General features: G+C 32.0%; 1 long non-coding RNA gene across 2 annotated transcripts; it reads right to left on the bottom strand.

Annotated features, from left to right (window-relative positions):
* Positions 1–5061: 5061 nt before the first annotated feature.
* LOC146941553 (uncharacterized) lies at positions 5062–7436 on the bottom strand. 2 transcript variants are annotated; one of them, XR_015032430.1, is made up of 3 exons: positions 6976–7436; positions 6671–6877; positions 5062–5852 (listed from the first exon to the last, which is right to left on the bottom strand). It is a non-coding gene; the product is annotated as an uncharacterized LOC146941553 (long non-coding RNA). The 2 variants fall into 2 exon arrangements; XR_015032429.1 differs by having other exon boundaries at positions 6671–7436.
* Between the last annotated feature and the right edge of the window lie 15128 nt (positions 7437–22564).

Genomic DNA, 22564 nt, shown 5'->3' with positions numbered 1-22564 from the left:
GTGTCATCTGAATCAGCTAAGTTAAATGTCACATCTGTGTTGACCAAGTCAAAATTGAGGTTTTGCAAAAGGGGGTAAACATGGGAGTCACTTTTGCTATTTTTTTTAATAGGGGGCCAAAATTGCAACTTTTGCAAACTTAAGGGGTAAAAAGTACGTTTAAGCCTTTTTTTACACCATCTTCATCAAGAACACTGTATACCACCTATTAATTAGCATGCATCTGGGTGATTACTTTTCGATACCACTTTCTACATACAGTGGTTGTGTGAACTTGTTGCAAGTTAATCAAATACCTTTAATGGACTATTTCCTTTCAGATCTAATTCTTAAAATATTGGCACCACCTGCTTCATAACCAGTTTCCGACCACCTCGATCTTCTTCAATAAAAATGGTTACCAGATCCTTGTTCTCTTTGACGAGATCTCTCTCTTTGTCTACTCTCTTTTTCTTTTTGTGTTCTGGACACCGCCATAACATTTCAGATTTAAGCTTCCATGGCGCTGAGAAAGGCAGCAACAGTAGTGATGTTCATCAACTACATCGAATGAACAATAAAAAAAGAACTAGTATTTGGCTTGTGGATTTGAAAAATAAGTGTGTGCTTTCTTCTTCCCTTTCAATTCCGATCAATACTACGTAAAAATCGTTGAATTTCGCTGTGTACCGAGGGAGATCCAGTCGGGTCGAATCACGGGTGAAAACGACCCATTTTAGAATTGACGGGCGAAGAAGATGAGCATAAAAAAATACCAAAAAAATCTAATTTCTGCTTCGCGTGACTTGAACCCACAACCATCATATAGAAGTACACAAACCTTACCAACTGCAACAAGCACGCATTTACGTGAAACTTGGATTCTGATTTAACTAGTCGTGAAACTTGGATTCTGATTTACGTACATGTTTTGAATTAATTCAAATAATCCCTAATTTAATTCGTGCTTTGATGAGTTTTGAATTCCAAATAAAATTTATTTGGGAATTAATCTATTAATGTTAAAATTTAAAATATAAATGATACTAAGTGTTGAGACTAAATTATTTTTCTTTTAAATTTTATCATTTATGTGTAACAAAATCTTTTTTATTTTGTATTGTGTCCAACTAAGCAATTCCCACGAAGAAGAAATTGGAATTTCAACGATCGAAATCTTCGTTATAAGTTAATCCAATAAATTATCCCTTGAAAAAATTGTCCATCTTCCTTATGATCATTGAATATAGCCTTAATTTCTTATCTAACAGTAATTAATTAATTACCTTAATTTCTCATTTCCTTATGATCATTGAATATAGCCCAATTGAACTATGAGTGATCATTAATGTTAACTTTCGACAATCAGGATATTCGACATAAGTTAAATTGATTATATTTGATACAATTAGTCAATTCAATCCATTTTGATCGTTACAAAAAGGTCTTTCTATATTTGCCAAGTTTCCTTCCTTTTTTTTCCTAGACATTTTTCATATAGAATCAAAGAAACATGTTAATACTAGTTTGAGACAAATTTGGGACAAATTCAATATTAAAAACTAAATGAAATCATATTATTTTAGATATATTTCAAATAAGTTTAACATTCCAGTTTTATTTGAATTATATTAAGGCAATTTAAAAAAAAAAATATCAAATGTTATAAGATCGCATTTCTTTTTTTAGAAACGGCTAATATTATTCACTCCGAGCGTGTGCAAGAAGCACACTAAAAAACTTGCGAAAAGCAAACAGAATTACAAAGGGCTCAGAAATACCAGAAACCCAAAACCTGTCTCGCAGGAACCCAGCACACAAACGCACAGGAACACCGCAAAGACAGACAAAACAAAAACACAGACAGCAAAAACACCAGCAGCAACCGATTCTGTAGCAAACAAAAACATGAGGCTGCCATATACCCTCCTGCCCAAACCTGCAACAGATCACCGCAAATTTTCAAGGCATACCCCAGCCTCAAACATATGTCTGCGAAAAGAGCCCGTTTCCAGCTCAATTAAATACTCCAGCTCAATTATTTACATTTGACAAAGTACAAGTGTCCCATAAAAGTTTTTTCTTTCTTATTATAGCTTGCTCCTTCCTTCAACAAAAAAAATAATCTTAGTTTTCTACTTCTCATCAACTAGTAAGAAAGCAAGACTCCCCATATTTTCTTGAATGTGATAATAGCAGCACATTCCATTAATATTCAATTGGAATGACATATAAAGTACCTGAAAACTCAAAGCTGCTGCATTCTAACATAAATTCTAATTTATATTTTTCACTATGCTCATACACAATGCAGTTACTTCTCCATTTCTTATAAAACCTCATATTACAATGTAACAAAAAGCAAGCATGTTGAAGGGGAGTTACTCTAAATTAAAATCCAGTCAGACTCATTCCCTAATGTAGAGATGGAGATCATACAATACTTCAAGCCATTTCTAGCTGTCACCTGAAGACATAGAAAGTAATCAATTTCTCAAACTTGTTAAAAAGGTTTTTCCAACATTTAGCAAAAATACTCTACAAGACACGTATATGAAATAGCAAAACAGCACCTAATTAAATTTAATATTGAATAAAAAGCAAGCAGCTCACTTCACAATTTGCAAAAATATAAAATTATAGATTACCACAAACAGAAGATGGAAAAAGTTTTCAAAAATCCAAGGATAGGAGATACAAAAAAAGGCAAGTTAGTAGTGTTCAAACACTTGAATATTTTGTGACACTTGAATATTCTAGTTGACATTGTTCCAAATGCAGTTATAGCTTATAACAGCATCCTAGTATGCTTATATTGGATGAAGAAAATCGTGTGTACGGAGACCACTAATGTTGTGCACCGTGATGTTTTTCGGAACGTTTAACCGGTTGTTCCTGATGACGCAGGTGGGTATGAGTTTTTTTTTTCTCTTTTAAACTTCGTCGTAATATATATATATATATATATATATATATATATATATATATATATATATATATATATATATATATATATATATATTATTTGGATATGAATTGGTTGTTGCTACTTGCAACCATTCTAATAGTTGCGTAAAGAAAGAGTAATGGATTGGTCATGTAGATAAACTACAATTCTGCAACTAACAATTAAGATCACACTTCTTATTTCATTGTATAAAATCCGATGACATTTATTGTTGTGCAAAGAACAGTCTGAGTGATCGATTTGTTATAGGTACTAATATGTTATATGGAGTAATATTTTTGATCCCTTTTTTGACAATATTTTTGGTCTCATGTACCTTTAGGTGCTGGTTTTGTGCTTCAGGTGACATGATATCATTCAGATGTACATAGGCTGACGTTAATGGAATTTCTATGGCATTGAAATATCATTGACCATTTTCAATAGGTGCAATGCCATCTCTTCGGCTCCGAAATTAACACTGCATGATACATTAAGGTGTTTATCTAATGAGACTTCGGTTATTCTATTATCTGATAGAGCAACTCCAATATTCTCATACTCGGTTTAATTTTATTTATAATGTCAGTATCCATCTGATCTTTCTCATTTTTCCTAATGTAAGTCGTACTCTTTCAGTGACCATATTATCAACTATATTTTCAGCTTCATTTTTTTATACAATTTGCTATATATCCGTCTTTTTTTTTTGTTCTTTGGAGCGCCTGTGTCTATGTGCATGCACAGGACAATTTTGTAGTCCCTTTTTCAAGCCTTTTTTGTTGTGTTTTTGTTGATGGGTTATTTTATAATATGCTTAGTTAAAAAATGCGATAGATAGTTGGTGTCTTTGTCGTTGTTTGTTATACTTATTTGTTACACCATTGAATAATTATAAATTCATGTTGGATGTTAAGATGAATCAAGTGTATGCACGATATTAACTTTGTATATATAAGGGTATCCGTTATAGAAATCATGGAATTTGAAAGAAACTGTATATAAGGGCATCTTGGGTAGGGACAATTAATTGTATATGCAGTGGTAGCCTCGAGGCTCCAACACCCCAGTTATATGCAGAACATCCAACAACAAAAAAAACAAGACTCATGTCTCTGTGATTAATTTTAGTCATCTGTGTAAAATATTCCGGCATTAAATACTAATATTTCGACATTACATCCGTTAAATCATTCATGTTTAACGATAGAAAATCCAAATAACTATATACGCGTTGATATTTGTATATAATATGCGATCAAAAATACGATAACGATACGTTTTATTGATATATTGTGTATAAAATAATGAATTTGCCGTTTAATTAAATTTTATATAAAAAAAATAATAATAGTCGTAATTCTAGCCCGTGCTTGGCACGGGTTTCCAAGCTAGTTAATTCAAATAATCCCTAATTTAATTCGTGCTTTGATGAGTTTTGAATTCCAAATAAAATTTATTTGGGAATTAATCTATTAATGTTAAAATTTAAAATATAAATGATACTAAGTGTTGAGACTAAATTATTTTTCTTTTAAATTTTATCATTTATGTGTAACAAAATCTTTTTTATTTTGTATTGTGTCCAACTAAGCAATTCCCACGAAGAAGAAATTGGAATTTCAACGATCGAAATCTTCGTTATAAGTTAATCCAATAAATTATCCCTTGAAAAAATTGTCCATCTTCCTTATGATCATTGAATATAGCCTTAATTTCTTATCTAACAGTAATTAATTAATTACCTTAATTTCTCATTTCCTTATGATCATTGAATATAGCCCAATTGAACTATGAGTGATCATTAATGTTAACTTTCGACAATCAGGATATTCGACATAAGTTAAATTGATTATATTTGATACAATTAGTCAATTCAATCCATTTTGATCGTTACAAAAAGGTCTTTCTATATTTGCCAAGTTTCCTTCCTTTTTTTTCCTAGACATTTTTCATATAGAATCAAAGAAACATGTTAATACTAGTTTGAGACAAATTTGGGACAAATTCAATATTAAAAACTAAATGAAATCATATTATTTTAGATATATTTCAAATAAGTTTAACATTCCAGTTTTATTTGAATTATATTAAGGCAATTTAAAAAAAAAAATATCAAATGTTATAAGATCGCATTTCTTTTTTTAGAAACGGCTAATATTATTCACTCCGAGCGTGTGCAAGAAGCACACTAAAAAACTTGCGAAAAGCAAACAGAATTACAAAGGGCTCAGAAATACCAGAAACCCAAAACCTGTCTCGCAGGAACCCAGCACACAAACGCACAGGAACACCGCAAAGACAGACAAAACAAAAACACAGACAGCAAAAACACCAGCAGCAACCGATTCTGTAGCAAACAAAAACATGAGGCTGCCATATACCCTCCTGCCCAAACCTGCAACAGATCACCGCAAATTTTCAAGGCATACCCCAGCCTCAAACATATGTCTGCGAAAAGAGCCCGTTTCCAGCTCAATTAAATACTCCAGCTCAATTATTTACATTTGACAAAGTACAAGTGTCCCATAAAAGTTTTTTCTTTCTTATTATAGCTTGCTCCTTCCTTCAACAAAAAAAATAATCTTAGTTTTCTACTTCTCATCAACTAGTAAGAAAGCAAGACTCCCCATATTTTCTTGAATGTGATAATAGCAGCACATTCCATTAATATTCAATTGGAATGACATATAAAGTACCTGAAAACTCAAAGCTGCTGCATTCTAACATAAATTCTAATTTATATTTTTCACTATGCTCATACACAATGCAGTTACTTCTCCATTTCTTATAAAACCTCATATTACAATGTAACAAAAAGCAAGCATGTTGAAGGGGAGTTACTCTAAATTAAAATCCAGTCAGACTCATTCCCTAATGTAGAGATGGAGATCATACAATACTTCAAGCCATTTCTAGCTGTCACCTGAAGACATAGAAAGTAATCAATTTCTCAAACTTGTTAAAAAGGTTTTTCCAACATTTAGCAAAAATACTCTACAAGACACGTATATGAAATAGCAAAACAGCACCTAATTAAATTTAATATTGAATAAAAAGCAAGCAGCTCACTTCACAATTTGCAAAAATATAAAATTATAGATTACCACAAACAGAAGATGGAAAAAGTTTTCAAAAATCCAAGGATAGGAGATACAAAAAAAGGCAAGTTAGTAGTGTTCAAACACTTGAATATTTTGTGACACTTGAATATTCTAGTTGACATTGTTCCAAATGCAGTTATAGCTTATAACAATTTTATTTTAATCTTGCAGATAACTTTATTTTATGAGCACAATTATATGGACATGCCAAAACAAGACAAAAATGAATTACGAATGGATAGAAATGTCATTTAAATAAATATATCTTGTTGTGAATGGCTTTAGCAATGCAATGATGCAATGAAGATGCAATAGAGATGGGTTATACTGAATTTTGGTAAAAGTTTATTGTTGGGACTTGAAGGCAGATGAATTAAACTATTACATAGTGTGGGAAATGACTATAATTGAATTCTTAAGTGTATGTTAATAAATCTGTTTAGCTTTAACAGAGTACACCCAAAACATAGTGTACATAAAAGTTATCAAGCAACACATAATGCTTATAACTAAAAGTGCTTTTAACTTAACTACAAAACAGAATAAGATTTTCAACTATAAACTCTATTAACTATAAATGTGAAGTGTGAACAACTATTATTACTGGAGAATAGAGATTAACGCATGTATAATGACTTACCAATATGACTGCAGCAATTGCCTGAACAAGCTGATGAAGCAAAACACCATTCACAACTGCTTTAAAGGGCACCAAATTCTTCTTTTCTTCATTTTAAGGTACAAACTCAACAGCCCCCGATAGCCCCTTGAAATATTTATGAACTATGTATGCAGCATAATAATATCAGCATTCACATGTCTGCACATTATTTCAATTGTCATGTATCTGAATGTACAACAAAAGCAGAATTTCTCAGTACAGACACATTATTTATTTCACATTTATACTCAAATTCTCAATTCTTGTCATTGAGGCTTACTCACCAGGTTGTGCTTGAGCTTAATTTTTTTTGTCCCCTTTTGAACCTTTGCTGATTGCTTTCTTTGCAAAAGTTGTAGCAACACATAATGAAGGAAGATGGTGCAGACTAACTAGAACTGAACCGAGCAAATGACTTGTGTTGGAACTGAAAGCTTCGATATGAGATTGAGGGTCAGGAGCAGAAAGCTTCGATTGAGCTGGGGTTAGTGGTGGTGAGATTGAGCCATGGTTGGAGATTGAGATTCACGTTTGAATATGGGAGAGGAACGGGATGCTTTGGTGGGGGAGAGTGAGATTGTAGATTTCAGTTTGGGGGAAAGTGGATTGTGGGTGAGAGTGGTGGAAATTTAGATGTCAGATTGGGGGAAAGTGAAATTGAAGAATAAAATTGGATTTTAGGGTTTTGAAACTATGGGAGGGAGAATGAAATTGCAGAAGCGGGAGTATCAAAATATTTGGCCAAAAGAGAATTCTAGTGAAATTGAGAAGGTTTAAATTTGTAATTGGTCCTTGCACTTTCAACAGATTTTGGCATTGGCCCCTGCATTTTTTTTTGTTTGGCATTGGTCCCTGCACTTTGTAAAAATATAGGCATTGGTCCCTGCACTTTTTTTTGTTTGGCATTGGTCCCTGCACTTTGTAAAAATATTGGTATTGGTCCCTGCACTTTGGACAAATATTGGTATTGGTGCCACGTGGCATGAAATGATTGGGATCAATACCAAAATTTTTACAAAGTGCAGGGACCAATACCAATATTTTTACAAAGTGCAGGGACCAATGTCAAACAAAAAAAAGTGCAGGGACCAATGACAATATTTTTACAAAGTGCAGGGACCAATGCCAAACAAAAAAAAGTGCAGGGACCAATGCCAAAATCTGTTGAAAGTGCAAGGACTAATTACACATTTAAACCAATTGAGAACGCGCTTAAAGATATTTTGGCATAAAACCTGCGACAGTTGGGTGCAAGGGTCGCAGTAACTGTTGCAAATGTGTACTTTGCGACAGTTTTGAGCCAAATTTGAAGGAAAAAGGGAAATAAAATAGGGTTAATTAAGTTTTTGGTCCCTATAAATATCTGCAGTTTTGTTTTTAGTCCCTATAAAAATAAATCACACTTTTTAGTCTTTGCAAAATTTTCCGCTAGTGTTTTTAGTCCCTGTTAAATTAAAATTTGTTTAATTATGCTTAAAATTTTAAATTTTTTAATGATTTTTTACATACTTGTTTAAAACATTATAAAACGTTCCGCTGCAATAAGTTAGCTCAAAATTTTATTTTTAGGTCCAAATTTTCGTTAGTTTTATCTTGAATTTTTTACGTTTTAAAAAAATTATATTTAATTCATTATATGTTAAAAACTTCTAATTTTTTATAAAAGAGATTATTATAATGTTCTTAACATGTATGTTAAAAATCATTTAAAAATATAAAAGTTAAAGTATAATAAAACAAATTTTAATTTAACAGGGACCAACACATACTTTTAGTCCTTGTGAAATTAAAATTTGCTTAATTGTGCTTAAACTTTTAAATTTTTAACATATTTTTTACATACTTATTTAGAACATTATACAAAGTTCATCCGCAAAAAAAGTAACTCAAAATTTTATTATTAGGTCCAAATTTTCATTAATATAATCTTGAAATTTTGGCTTTTAGAAAAATTCATATTTAATTCATTACATGTTAAAAAAGTAAAAGATTTTATAAAAGAGTGTCTTACGATGTTATGAACATATCTGTAAAAAATCTATCAAAAATTTAGAAGTTTAAGCATAATTAAACAAATTTTAATTTAACAGAGACTAAAAACACTAACAGAAAATTTTGTAGGGATTAAAAAATGTGATTTATTTTTATAGGGAATAAAAACAAAACTGCAGATATTTATAGGGACCAAAAACTTAATTAACCCAATAAAATAAGGGGATCTGAGAGAGGGAAATGAAAAATGAAAACTGAAAAAGTTTGCGCTCAAACACTCCTCCTTTTCTCACATATAAATAAAGAGGGAAATGAAATTTGGTTATTTTGGAAGAAGAGGGAAAATGAAATTGAGTGAAAATAATTCATGAAATTTGATTATTTGAAGAGGGAAGATGAAGTTGAGTGAAAGTGATTTCACCATAAAAAAGTGGATTAGTGAAATTGAGTTTTTTTTATTTCGTTTTAGTGAAAACTAATAATCGTTTGCTATAGTTTTTTTAATAAAAAAAATCACTTTTAAAAAAATAAAAAATTATTTTTAGGAATATTGCATTCGTTTGTTACAGTTTTTGAAAAAAACTAGAATCTAAAAAAAATTCAAAAAGAGCTTCAAATGAGATACTATTAAGAAAGAATTTGTTATAGATTCAAATAAAATCAATCAGGCCGTTGAAAACGACCTTAGTAGACCTAAAAGGATATAGGAACTCAAATTTCTCAGATCGGATTCCCGAAAGTTAGTCAACCCGACAAACTATCGCCTCAGAAACTAGTCAACTTAGCAACTAGTTTACTACGAGTACCTAAACGTGGCTAGAATTTGAACGGCAACCATTCTACCAAAGTGAATAAAAGTGGTTATACCATAAGATTATTTTTATAGAGATTCTAAGAAAAATCAAAATTTATTTTGCATGAGTTTACCCTAATAAAAATCACTTTTAAAAAAAATATATAGTTTGCTTTGATGTAGTTATATATTAGCATTTTTTGTTACAAAATTGATTCAATCTTTTGATCCATATTTCCCCACTCCTCTAAAAAAAAATATATTATAAGCGACTTTTTGTTACAAAATTGGTTCAATCTTTTGATCCATATTTCCTCTCTCCTCTAAAAAAATATATTATTTGAGAAGCTTCTCTTAACAACTTTTCATTTGAAATATTTTTAGATTATTTTGAAATTTAAAAAAATTGTAACAAACTGATGCAAGACTCTTAAAAAATGATTATTAAAAAAATGATATTGTAACAAACGGGCTCTGAGTGTCACAAGATGATTTTTTTCTTAAAAAAAAAATTATAACAAATGGGCTCTAAACGTGCCTTTCATATGAGAGGCAACAAGTACAACCGATCCAACCGTTCAAAATGACCTTCTCAAACCTAAAAGGATGCAGAAACTTGAATTTCTCAGATCGGGTTCCCGGAGGCAAGTCATCCGGACGGACTATCCCTTTTTAAACTAGTCAAATTAGGAACCAGTTTACTACGCGGACCTAAATGTGCCTATCATATGGACGACAATAGGTACAACCGATCCAACCGTTCAAATTGAGCTTCTCAGACCTAAAAGGATGCAGAAACTTGAATTTCTCAGATCGGGTTCTCGGTGGCAAGTCATCCGAACGAACTATCCCCTCATAAACTAGTCAAATTAAGAACCAGCTTACTACACTGACCTAAACGTGCCTATTATATGAATGACAACAGGTACAACCAATCCAACCGTTCAAAATGACCTTCTCAAACCTAAAAGGATGCAGAAACTTGAATTTCTCAGATCGGGTTCCCGGAGGCAAGTCATCCGGATGAACTATCCCCTCAGAATGGGGAACCCGATCTGAGAAATTCAAGTTTCTGCATCATTTTAGGTCTAAGAAGGTCATTTTAAACGGTGAGATTGATTGTACCTGTTGCCGTTCAAATCATAGGTACATTTAGGTTCCCGGAGTAAACTAGTTCTTAAGTTGACTAATTTCTGAGGGGATAGTTCGTCCGAATGACATACCTACGGAAACCCGATCTGAGAAATTCAAGTTTCGGCATCCTTTTAGGTCTAAGAAGGTCATTTTTAACGGTGGGATTGATTGCACCCGTTGTCGTTCAAATGACAGGCACGTTTAGATCCCGGAGTAAACTACTTCCTAATTTGACTAGTTTCTGAGGGGATAGTTCGTCCGGATGACATACCTCCTGGAACCCGATCTGAGAAATTCAAGTTGCTGCATCCTTTTAGGTCTAAGAAGGTCATTTTGAACGGCGGGATTGATTGTACATGTTGCCGTTCAGCTGATAGGCACGTTTAGGTTCCCGGAGTAAATTAGTTCCTAAGTTGACTAGTTTCTGAGGGCATAGTTCGTCCGAATGACACACCTCCGGGAACCCGATTTGAGAAATTCAAGTTTTTGCATCCTTTTAGGTCTAAGAAGGTCATTTTGAATGGTGGGATTAATTGTACCTGTTGCGGTTCAGATGATAGGCACGTTTAGGTTCCCGGAGTAAACTGCTTCCTAATTTTACTAGTTTCTGAGGGGATAGTCCGTCCGGATGACATACCTCCGGGAACCCGATATGAGAAATTCAAGTTTCTGCATCCTTTTAGGTCTAAGAAGGTCATTTTGAACGGTGGGATTGATTGTACCTGTTGCCGTTCAGATGATAGGCACGTTTAGGTCCTCAGAGTAAACTAGTTCCTAATTTGACAAGTTTCTGAAGGGATAGTTCGTCCGAATGACATACCTCCAGGAACCTGATCTGAGAAATTCAAAATACCCCCAGGTCATCTGACTGTGCATATTCGCTGATGTGGCACACTGAATCACCTTAAACTGATGATGTGACGCTAACTGTATAATTTTGTTTTTCATTTTTTATGTGTACACTTGCCATTTGTTTTTTTAATTAAAAAAATAAAAAAAATTCAATTTAATTTTCAATTTTTTATTTCTAAATTAATATAAATGGATTTATATTTATTTTTAATTTTTTTAAAAAGGCACAAACGTCACGTGTATCCATAAAAAATGAAAAACAAATTTAATTATACGGTCAGCGCCCCACATCATTAGAAGAAGGTGACTCAGTGTGCCACATCAGCTAATATACACAGTCAGATGACCTCCATGGGTATTTTGAAACAATTTTTTTTTTACAAGGACTGATTCGATTTTTTTTTTACAGAGGACAAACCCGGAAATAATTTATATTAGAGGAGGTAAAACACTCTTAGTCTTTGTGAGTTTAACTTAGCTGATAAGGACAATGCATAATGTATATAAGGTTCGGGATTCAAACCATGACCACCACAAAAAAAATACGGTAAAACACTAGTAACTCTTTTTTTTTTTTTAAAGTCTGCATGTGGTAAAAGACTACCTTTTTAGGGGAGTACGTGGCTACATTCTAGGAAGCAATTGCAAGTGCATGTGGTATTGTTTAATTGGACCATGGACCAACTTTATTGAGAAAATCAAATTTAAATACACCCTCCGGTCACTAATATAAGCAAAAATCCAATTTCTAGGTTCATTCAATTAATGATGTATGTAGTCTTTATTATAGGCTACATACATCATTTATTGAATGAACCTAGAAAGTAAATTTTTGCTTATATTAGTGACCAGAGAGTGTATATTATTTTTTCCAACCATTTAAATATTATTTTTCTTTCACGATTAAATAAAGATTCGAGATTTGTTTTTTGACCAGAGAGTGTATATTATTTTTTCCAACCATTTAAATATTATTTTTCTTTCACGATTAAATAAAGATTCGAGATTTGTTTTTGCCTGCAAATGGTTCAGACCATAGAGTCTATAGCTGTTTAGTCACATCACTTCTTTTCCATCTCCCTTTTTATATTTTTTTTAAAGAAAAAAGAAAAATAATTTGTCCCTTTCTTCTTCTTCTTCCATGCCGGTACAAGGTAAAAAAACGCAGAAGCTAGAAGAAGAAAAAGATGAGAAAAATCCCCAACATGAAAAAGAGCTGCCTCCTAGATCCGTTAAAAATTTCAGATCTATGAAAATCCTTTCTCAATGACTCGGACATCACGAGCACTGCGCATAAGTTTGTCCCTTTCCTCTGTGTATTAATTTGTCCCTTTCTTAAGGTCATTGATTGTGCTGTGAATGATGAGAATCATAGCTGTCTTGTTCTTCTTCTTCTTTCTTTTTTCTATGTAGTTTCCAATATGATTCAAGTTCATTGCAAACTTGCAATGAATTTATACTGTTCACCTCTTTTACAAATGGTTCAAGTTAAATGTTAGATACATATATGGAGTTGGATGCTACATAAGTTTGACATTGACAACATCTTTAGACTCTTTGATGAACTTATACACTGCAGTTGAGACACCAATGTTTGATTTTCCAGTTTAATTCAAGAATCCAAAAATTACTAGAATAAGAGGGATTGAACTTTTAGACAGAGAAATCGAGCCATATGAATTGTTTCAAGAAGCTAAATTTATCAATCAAACTTGAATTTCAATATCTCTATTCCATCATCAGCCATTCTAATCATTGTTATTAAACATCAATATCAATTAAAATCCATAATCTAATTCCAAATATGAAGTCAAAAATAATTAATTTAAAAAGAAAAAATTAATCTGGGGATTTCTGAGTTTGGAATGACAGATGATAAAGAAAAGGATGAATGTGTTTCTGGGTTTGAAGAAGAAAGAGGTTGAAGACAAAGATGAACATGTAGCAATTTGTTAAATTCCTTGTCTGAAATTTGTATTAATGGTAAAGAAATAATCAATTTAATTTGAGATTTTCTCTAGCTTTTAAATTCTGGGTTGATAAGATTGTGAAGATGAATCCCAACACTTTTTTTTCAGAATAACATTCAAAATTAATGAGTAAATTTCAATGGTTAAATAAAAATTTGAAATAAAGAAGGTAAATTAATGTTGTTAATGCCCAGAATTAATAAAGAAGGTAAATTAACACTCATAATTATTATTTACTTTGCGTAAAATAAAATTTAGGGAAAAAATATAAGTTTTTTTTTTTTGAATTAAAAAAATATAAGTTGTTTATTTATTTAAACTTACAAATTGTATAATAGAAAAGTATATTATGTACAGGGCAAATGTGCAATAATCAAAACTATTGTGGTGTGTCTATAATAATATTAAACACAACAGGGGTCAATGTCAAAAACTCAATAAAACCTGGAAAACTGGCTATTGTATGTATTTTGATTTATTTTGCAATTTGTGCACCATACACAAAAAGTTTCATTTGTGCATGCTAAGTGCCACCATAGTTATGAACCAAATAATTGTTTATCAAACGCTCTTAAAAAAAAATTGTTTATCCAACGAACGAGTATAATGAATTAACATTAACACTGAAATGTCACTTCTTTTTTGTCAGGTAGCCTAGTGGTTATAACTCACTTTTTTCAAGGTGAATAAGTGGGATGTCCGGAGTTCGAACCTCGATCCCTGTATATAACAATGCATATGCATGTCCCTGCCAACTGAGCTATGCTCACGTGACCTGAGATGTCACTTTTAATTCAGGTGAAAAGAAATCAACGACAACCCATCATGGACTCTCCTTTTAAGTTTTACTAACCAATCTTATCTCAATTTTCTATTCACTTTTTATTTATTTATTTATTTTTGTTTTTATCTATCTGTCTTTTTTTTTACTCTCCCCCAATCTTGACCTTATAGTATTTAACACAATATTCCTTTATCGAAAGGTTGGGTACACTAGAGGATTGAAGATTAAATAAAGATTAAAGAAGATAAAAATTAATTATAAGGTAACGGTAAAAATTGAATTGCAAAGAAACAAGTCTACTTATTTATTTATTTTACGGAGGAAAGGAAGGTTTTGTTTGCGGTAACAAATTTAACTCATTTCATTCATACAACAAATCAAATACGTGAGGATAACTGTATATATAGCCGCCTAGCTAATTTACAGACTAGCTTATTGACTTGTCTTCTAAAGAAGTCAACTAATAAGTTTGAACATAAATTTGAAAAATAGAGAAAATAATCTCTAATGACGAAATCATAAGACAAATCTGGACAAAGTATCAACAAATATAACATTGTTAAGCCTCCATTCATCCATCCATTTGATAGTTTGCAATAGACCAAAGACCACCCCGAATGCAAAGTAGTTTTAACCTTGATAAAGCTCCCTTCATAATCTCTAATACACATGCCAATAATCAAGAAGTAGTATCAGGCCACATATAAACGGAGGACATCATTATTGATTTTTCTTTTTGTTATTATCGTGAGCTAAAACTGAAGCATGGAGGATGATGTGAATGCTATATAGATGGTCAAAAAAGTGAAATTACCAAACTTTACTTCTTTAAAATATGTAGTTTACATATATGATATGATTAAGATTTTGTTTGTTACTGAGTAAAAAAAATAATTATCTTTTATAAAATTAATTATAGTACTATTTAAGACGGATAAACATGAAGATTCCATTTGACAATAAAGAATTCGTTTACATAGCATAGTCATATAGTAGTGGGCTTAACTTTATAGGAAACTAATTATACTACGTTCCCTACATTTTGAACAAGATTGAGCATGCTATTATCATAGTGTCATATAAATTATTCAAATGGGCAATGCTTTTAACAACTTTTGAAGTTATACTCTAATCTTATGCACCTTTCTTATATTATATCATAAAATGACTATGAGAGCATCTAAGCTTATTTTTATGCTTATTGTGCTACCTCTTCTTCTATCTTTGATGTGCCAAGAGATTGCAGCTACAAGCAGATTAAGAAGCAAAGAGAGCAGTTGTACATCAATTGGCATTGCATGCCATGTCAAAGTCACCGTGATGGATTACAGTGATCAGGGCAATGAATCTCCACCTCCACCTAGTGATGATTATGGCTATGATTATGATTTCTATAGGAAACATGGTGATATTCCAAGTCCTGGTGCTGGTCACTGATGAAGCTAGTGAGTATTGATCTATGAAGACCTTTTGTTAATTTGTTTATGTGTTATATAATACTACTTAATGGGATCATATACCTTTGTTAAAGAGGGTTTCAATAAGATATCCTGTATAGATATATGTGGGGTTTTTAGTTTGCTTTACTTGATAATTACTTATGAATTGATGATCAGATAGAGTTTTACATATAAATTTGTACATTTATATGGTGAGGAGATGCAATTGTTATGGATTTTATATCTTCAAAGTAAATCATAGTTTTTTATGGTATCCTTTTTAATTGAGGGCGTTTGAATTCCAATCTGGTCTTTAAACTTTCTTCTATATTTTTGTTTATCTCTATTAATTAATTAGCTTGTTATCATATTAGTGGTGTTTTTGTAACCAAAAAAAATATTAGTGGTGTTTTAGCAAACTTTCAAAAAAAATTTTTTTTGAGAGAAGCAAACTTTCAAAATTATTATCAGTAAATATTGTTTATTGAACGGAGGATTGTGGATGGAAATAGGCTATGCTATTATAAAGAACAATATCAATAAATCAAATGCGGAAAACAGGAACCATAGTTTCGGTCCTTTGATTCTTCCAAGTTCTTCTTGCTCTCTCTCTCTCTCTTGAGGGGGTTCTTACTCTCTCTCTTATATAGTATTCTTAATAATAATGGAATAAAAGCAAGCTTAAGCTTAAGGACCAAATGTTATAGACTCTTTTTTAGTACATCGATGTAATAAAAACTCGCTGAATATAAAAAGGAATAATTTGTGAACAAACTAACAACACACATATGTTTATAACATAAATCGACACAATATATAAGCCTACATGTATGACTATATACAAGTGTCTGGAACACCCATGCTTCTGGCTGGTAACATCGACGACACCAAAGTCATTGATTATATATGTACTAGATTGAAACTAGTTTGGTAATCTGAATCGAACAAACACTATAACAAGACGGAAAAGACAAACAACGTCGCAAAAACACGATGAATAAAATAACGTCACACTAAGACGAAGAAACCGCAAAAGGGAAAACTAAATACATGTGAAAATCACTTATTTAAAAAAGGGTTAATTATTGAAATAGTCTTTGTAATATATGTGAAGTATGGAAATAGCCCATGTAATAAATAAAACACATATTTTATCGATGTAATTTGAGATTTTTTATATTTTTGTCATCCAACAACCCAATCAAACGAGGGAGCTGACGTGGCAGTGAATTTTGCCATGTGGCTACTACCACTTGGCTTTTTGATGATGTGTCAAAAAATGATTTAATTTTTTTCCTCAATTTTTTATGATTGCAAAAAAAAAAATTAACATTTTTTTTAAAAAAAAAGACAAAATAAAACATTTTCTCTCTCTCTCTCTCTAGGCATAAAGTCTAGAAAAATGACTTAGAAATGGATTTTTTTAATAATGTTTTGCATGCATGTTTAAGACGCTAAAATAAGGTCTCCCATATAAAATTTGAATTTTCCAACGAGTGGTGCATTAATTATGAGCTTTTAAAGTGCCAAAATCTTAAAAACCAAAATACAGAAACATCGACCTAGAAATTAAATTTTGAGCTGATTTTTGTTGTTGCAAAAACCACTATAAAAATACATAGAAATGATCTCCAAATTTTCAGATCATTCTGAAGAACCCTTAACTTATTTTGATTCTTCAATCATCAAAACATGCAAAATCGCAATCTTGTTCTGAGTAAGCATATACTCACTAATTAAATTTTGCTCCCCAATTTCATATTCATGTTTAAATCCTCGTAAGAACCTCCACCATGAAATTTTGGAGTTTTTAAATGAGAGACAAATATTTATAATTTTTTTTTAAGAAATTCATGATTACGAAGAACGAAAATTCATAATTAATTAGTTTGTGTTCCGTACCAAAGAAGAAGAAAAAAAACTAGTATTGGTTTATCCTGGTTATGGCTCTTTCTTAAAATGATCTTCATATTTTTTCACCATTTCTTCGTTGATTTTTCTGTCGTATCTTTTGTTTGGGTATCGAGTTGGAATTAGGATATGATTGTTTTTTGCTTTTGGTTATGGCTTATTTTGTTGATGAGTACTAAAAAGATGATTAATGTTATGTATAACAATGGATTTATCGATTTTTGAGTTTATGAGATCTTTTCAACAAATTATGAATTTTTAAGTTTGTATGATTTGTTTACGAGTTTAATGATTTTTATTTTTGGGTTAATAGGCTTTTACCCCCCTGCCATTTGGGCGACTTTTGGTTTAACCCCCCGTAAAAAAAAAACATGTAGATTCCCACTTGTAATTTAAAGATTCCTTGGTTTACCCCCCCCCCCCCCCCCCCCCCCCCCCCCCAAAGTCAACAGTCAGCATCTGACTGGATAAAAATGGTGACGTGGCGTGCTGACTAGGTATTATTTTTATTTTTTATTTTTTTTAATTTCCACCTAGATTATTAAACACCAAAAGTCCAAAAAACAAGTTTATTGGCATACCCCCCCTCCCATTTCCCCAAAAACTCAAAACCTAACTTACGAAGAACAAAGAGAAAACGACGATGAAGTGCTTTTCGAACTAGATCTAGGGTTTACAATCGAAGCAAACTTTCTGTGAATCGAAGCAATATCTGTGGGTTTTAGCGAATTCGAAGCAAGATATCTACGGTTTCTGGGAAGCTGCGAAAGAGGAAAGAGGGTTTTGATCTCGATTTAAGGTTTATGCGAATCTGGAAACGAACGAAGAAAGAGAAAGCGAACTGAACGAAGAAGGTTGAAGACGAAGCTTGTGGTAAGTTTACTGATTCTCTCTTTCTCTTTATGCATGTGTGTCTTGTTGTTGTTACTATTTGTAAATGATAAAGAAAGGAATAAATAGATGATAAAGAAAGGAAGAAATATATGTTGTGGTCCCAAAAGTGTGATGCTAGATTCCATTATTCCATGTGCAATAGTTCCATTTTTAGGTTTTTTTATTGAAATTTTTGTTTTGTCTGAGTTGTTTCTATCAACCTGGTTTAAACCAATGGGTTGCTGACACATGTCAAGCTAATTTTGATTAAAAATTTAATTTTTTTTTACCACAGATAATGGGTTTGTTTGATGTTGTTTTCCATCACGGTGGGGAGTTTGTAAGGGATAAACATATGTTTTATAGAGGTGGTGTACAAACTATTGTGTCTGGAATTGAAGGTAACAACTGGGGGGTGTGTGATATTCAGAATATTGTGGCTAGCTGGGGATATGAGAAGAATACTTTTAGGGTTTGGGGTCAAATTGAACAGGTTTCTCACTACAAGAAACATTACCTTTTGCCAGGGATTTTGTCAATGGTTTAAAACCCCTGGCAAATTTGCCAGGGAAAATGCCAAGGAGAACTGCTGGCATACATCACAGGGGTTTTCCCCTCGGATAATTCCAAAATCCGTCGTTTTGTTTTAGGCGCCAAATTGAAATTGCAAAAGCTGAACGAATCTCTGCTTTGTCAGAGAAAACCAACGGAAAAAACCAGGGAATGCCCCTCGGATGCCCAAATTCAAAGGAATCCCTGCTGTTTTCCAGTTGAGTTGACAAGGGCCTGCCAAAAGCTTTCCGGTTGCAGGCATGCCAGGGGTATAACCCCTCGGTTATTGATCAAATCCGTGGCTTTTTTCAAGCCATTCTGCACCTACTTCTGCGCCTACCTATGCTAGGATATGACCATATGTGCGACAGACATGTCCCTGGCAGAAGCCGTGGTTATTTTTCCTTCCCTATATAAGAGAAGCACCATTCTTTTAACAGCTTACAAGACACTTAGAAATTTTTTTTCACCTAAAACACAACACCTTCACACAACACATTCACCAAACTTCCATTATTTGGTAAAAAAAATTATTCATTTGTTATATGTTTTATCATGAAATTTATTTTTACTATTTATTAATGTTATTTATTTTGTATGTTATTTGCAGCTGTGCTGCTTATCTGCCTCCTGTTGTTAGCTATTGCTCCAACTCTTGCTGTTTTTGGTTGCATTGCAAATCTTCTATTGTAAAGCTTCAACAAGTTAGTGATATTTTTTCCTCATAACACTATAACTGATATACATGTTAATGATATGTTGTATGTAAAATATGCTGACTGTTTGGTAAAGTAATTTTTTTTTCCGAAAATCTGAAGAAAAAAAATAATATCATGATAATTTATTTTTGTTTTTCATATTATTATGCATGAATGTTGGTTTATTTGTTCGAATTTACAAAATATATGCATGTTGTATTTCTTTTGTTGTGATAAAATGAAATATATGCATGTTGTGTTTTTTGAGATAAAATGAAATATATGCAGTCTGTTTTATTTTTTGTGATAAAATGAAATATATGCATGTTGTTTTTATTGTGATAAAATGAAATGTATGCATGTTTTTTTTGTGATAAATTGAAATATATGCATGTTGTAGTAGAATGTTAAAAAAAAAATGGTCAAACACTAAGCTTTATAGTATATTCTGTTTTTTTTAATAATAATTAAACTGTAATTATTTTAAAGAAAAATAGGAGTTTATTTTTTCTTAGGACATGTCCGTACTGTTAAATAATCTGATACTTTTTAAAATAATAATAAACTGTAGTTTTTTGTTTAAGAAAAATAGGAGCTGTTTTATTTTTTTAATAATAAACTGTAAATTTGTGTATTAAAAAATCTGATATATTTTTTAAATAATAAACTGTAAACTATGTTAAAATAGTGTATTAAAAATCAGTTTTTTTTTAAAATTAAAACTATGTTAAAATCTGTTTTTTTAATAAATTAAAATCTGTTATTATATTTTATCAATTTATAAAATAAAACAATATAATATAATAATGCCTATTGTTTAAAAAGGAGGGACTCAAAAATAGTATAATATAAGAAAGTTGTTTATTTAAATTAAAAAAATGTTACAATTATTTTTGTTATTAATTAATTAAAATGATTTTTGAACCATTTAATTGTATTTGAAAAACAACTTTAAAAAAATCGAATTTTTAGTTAATTTAAATTCATTTTATTAATTAAAATTATTTTTAAAATATTTAATTAATCAATAAAAATTCGGTTTTAAAATTAAACATTTTTTTTTAAAAAATAATATACAGTTTGCCAGGGGTTAAACCCCTCGCAAGTCCCTGGTTTTTTGCTGACCTGATTTGACCTTCCATCAGTCAGTCAGTGCGTCAGCGCGTCAGTCAAAGCTGACTGCACAATAGAAAAAAGTGAGGGAATATGCCAGGGGTTAAGACAGGGACAAAAACAGGCCATATACTAGGGGTTGGGCCCCTCGTTTTTTTCCCAGGGGTGTAACCCCTAGCAAAATGTTTGCGACGAGTGCTTTTGCGAGTGCTTCTGCCCCTGGGAAATTCCCTCACAAACGTCCAGTTTGCCAAGGATTCTGTCCTTTTCTCAGGGATTTTGCCCCTGGCAAAAGGTAATGTTTCTTGTAGTGTCTGAAGAGTTTGTTCAAATTAATGAGGACCATATTGCTTATGAAATTTCTGGGTATTCAATTGGTAATAAAGTAGATGGACATATTTATGTTGAGCACAATGTGTTGGATATAACTGTGAAGGCAGATGTACCTAGTTTTTTAGATTTGGATGCAGGGTATGATGAGGAAGTAGCAATGTTTGATGGTGTTAAACCAGATATGTTTAATGATAGTGAGGATGAAAGAACCACTGTACTTGAAGATGGGTTTGAAGAGGTTGAAGTTGAAGCACCTGCTAATGGTACCAACAGAGTCACAGTTAACAACAAAACAGTAAGGATCAAGAAGTGTGGTTCCAAAACACCTAAGAAAAAAATCACCTAAGAAGAATAATAGTGGTAGGATCAATGTGGTTGCACCAGTGTCTCTTTTGAAGAATGGGAAAGGAAAGAATGTTGTACAGGAAGAAGTAGATGAAGAAATAAATGGAGATTACCTTAGTGAGGAGTTGGGTAGCTCAGACCCTGATGACTCAGAAGATGAGACAATTAAATATGAGCAGTTTAAGAAGGAACAATTAAATAAGGATTTTAAGTTCAAGATAGGTATGAAATTTAATTCTCTGGTGGAGTTTAAGGAAGCAATTATTGAGTGGAACGTATTGAATGGTTACCAAATTAAAATGCCAAAAAATGAAAGTTACAGGGTAAGGGTGGTGTGTAAGGACCAATGTGGCTATACGGTTTTATGTTCAAAAGTGGGTGACAGGAGGAATTTTCAGATAAAGACATTTCATGGGTCCCACACATGTGTTAAGGTGTTGGAAAATAAGAGTGCCAACTCAAGATGGGTTGCTAAGAAAGTTGTGCCAAAAATGCAAGTTACCAAAAAGATGACTGTAGAAGAGGTCTTTAATGAAATGTCTGTTAATTTTGGTGTGGGTATTATCGTGGACAGAGCATGGAGAGCAAGGAAGATTGCAAAGAAAATAATTGAGGGTGATGCAGATAAGCAGTATGCAATGATATGGAGTTATGCAACTGAGTTGAAGAGAGTGTTTAGGGATAATAATGTCAAGATAAATGTTGATGGTCCATCTGCAACTATTCAACCAAGGTTTGGGTCTTTTTATTTCTGTTTTGATGGGTGTAAGAAAGGGTTCACATCTGCTTGCAGACCCTTTGTTGGAGTTGATGGTTGCCACTTGAAAACAAGATATGGGGGCCAACTGTTGATTGCTGTAGGAAGAGACCCAAACGACCAATACTTTCCCATAGCTTTTGGGGTAGTTGAAACTGAGTGCAAGGAAAGTTGGAAATGGTTCATGCAGTTGCTGATGGAAGATATAGGTCAAGATAAGAGATATGTGTTCATATCAGATCAACAAAAGGTATGTTTAGATCTATTCATGTTTCATCTATATATGTATTCATTGTTTCAGATCTAATGAGATTTATATCTATTTAT

The sequence above is a fragment of the Medicago sativa genome, chromosome 3, assembly GCF_051527215.1.
Source record: "Medicago sativa cultivar Bolivia chromosome 3, Bolivia_mono, whole genome shotgun sequence".
Lineage (NCBI taxonomy): Eukaryota > Viridiplantae > Streptophyta > Magnoliopsida > Fabales > Fabaceae > Medicago > Medicago sativa.
Note: the sequence above shows the minus strand (reverse complement) of the source record. Positions and strands in the feature narration are given on the sequence as shown.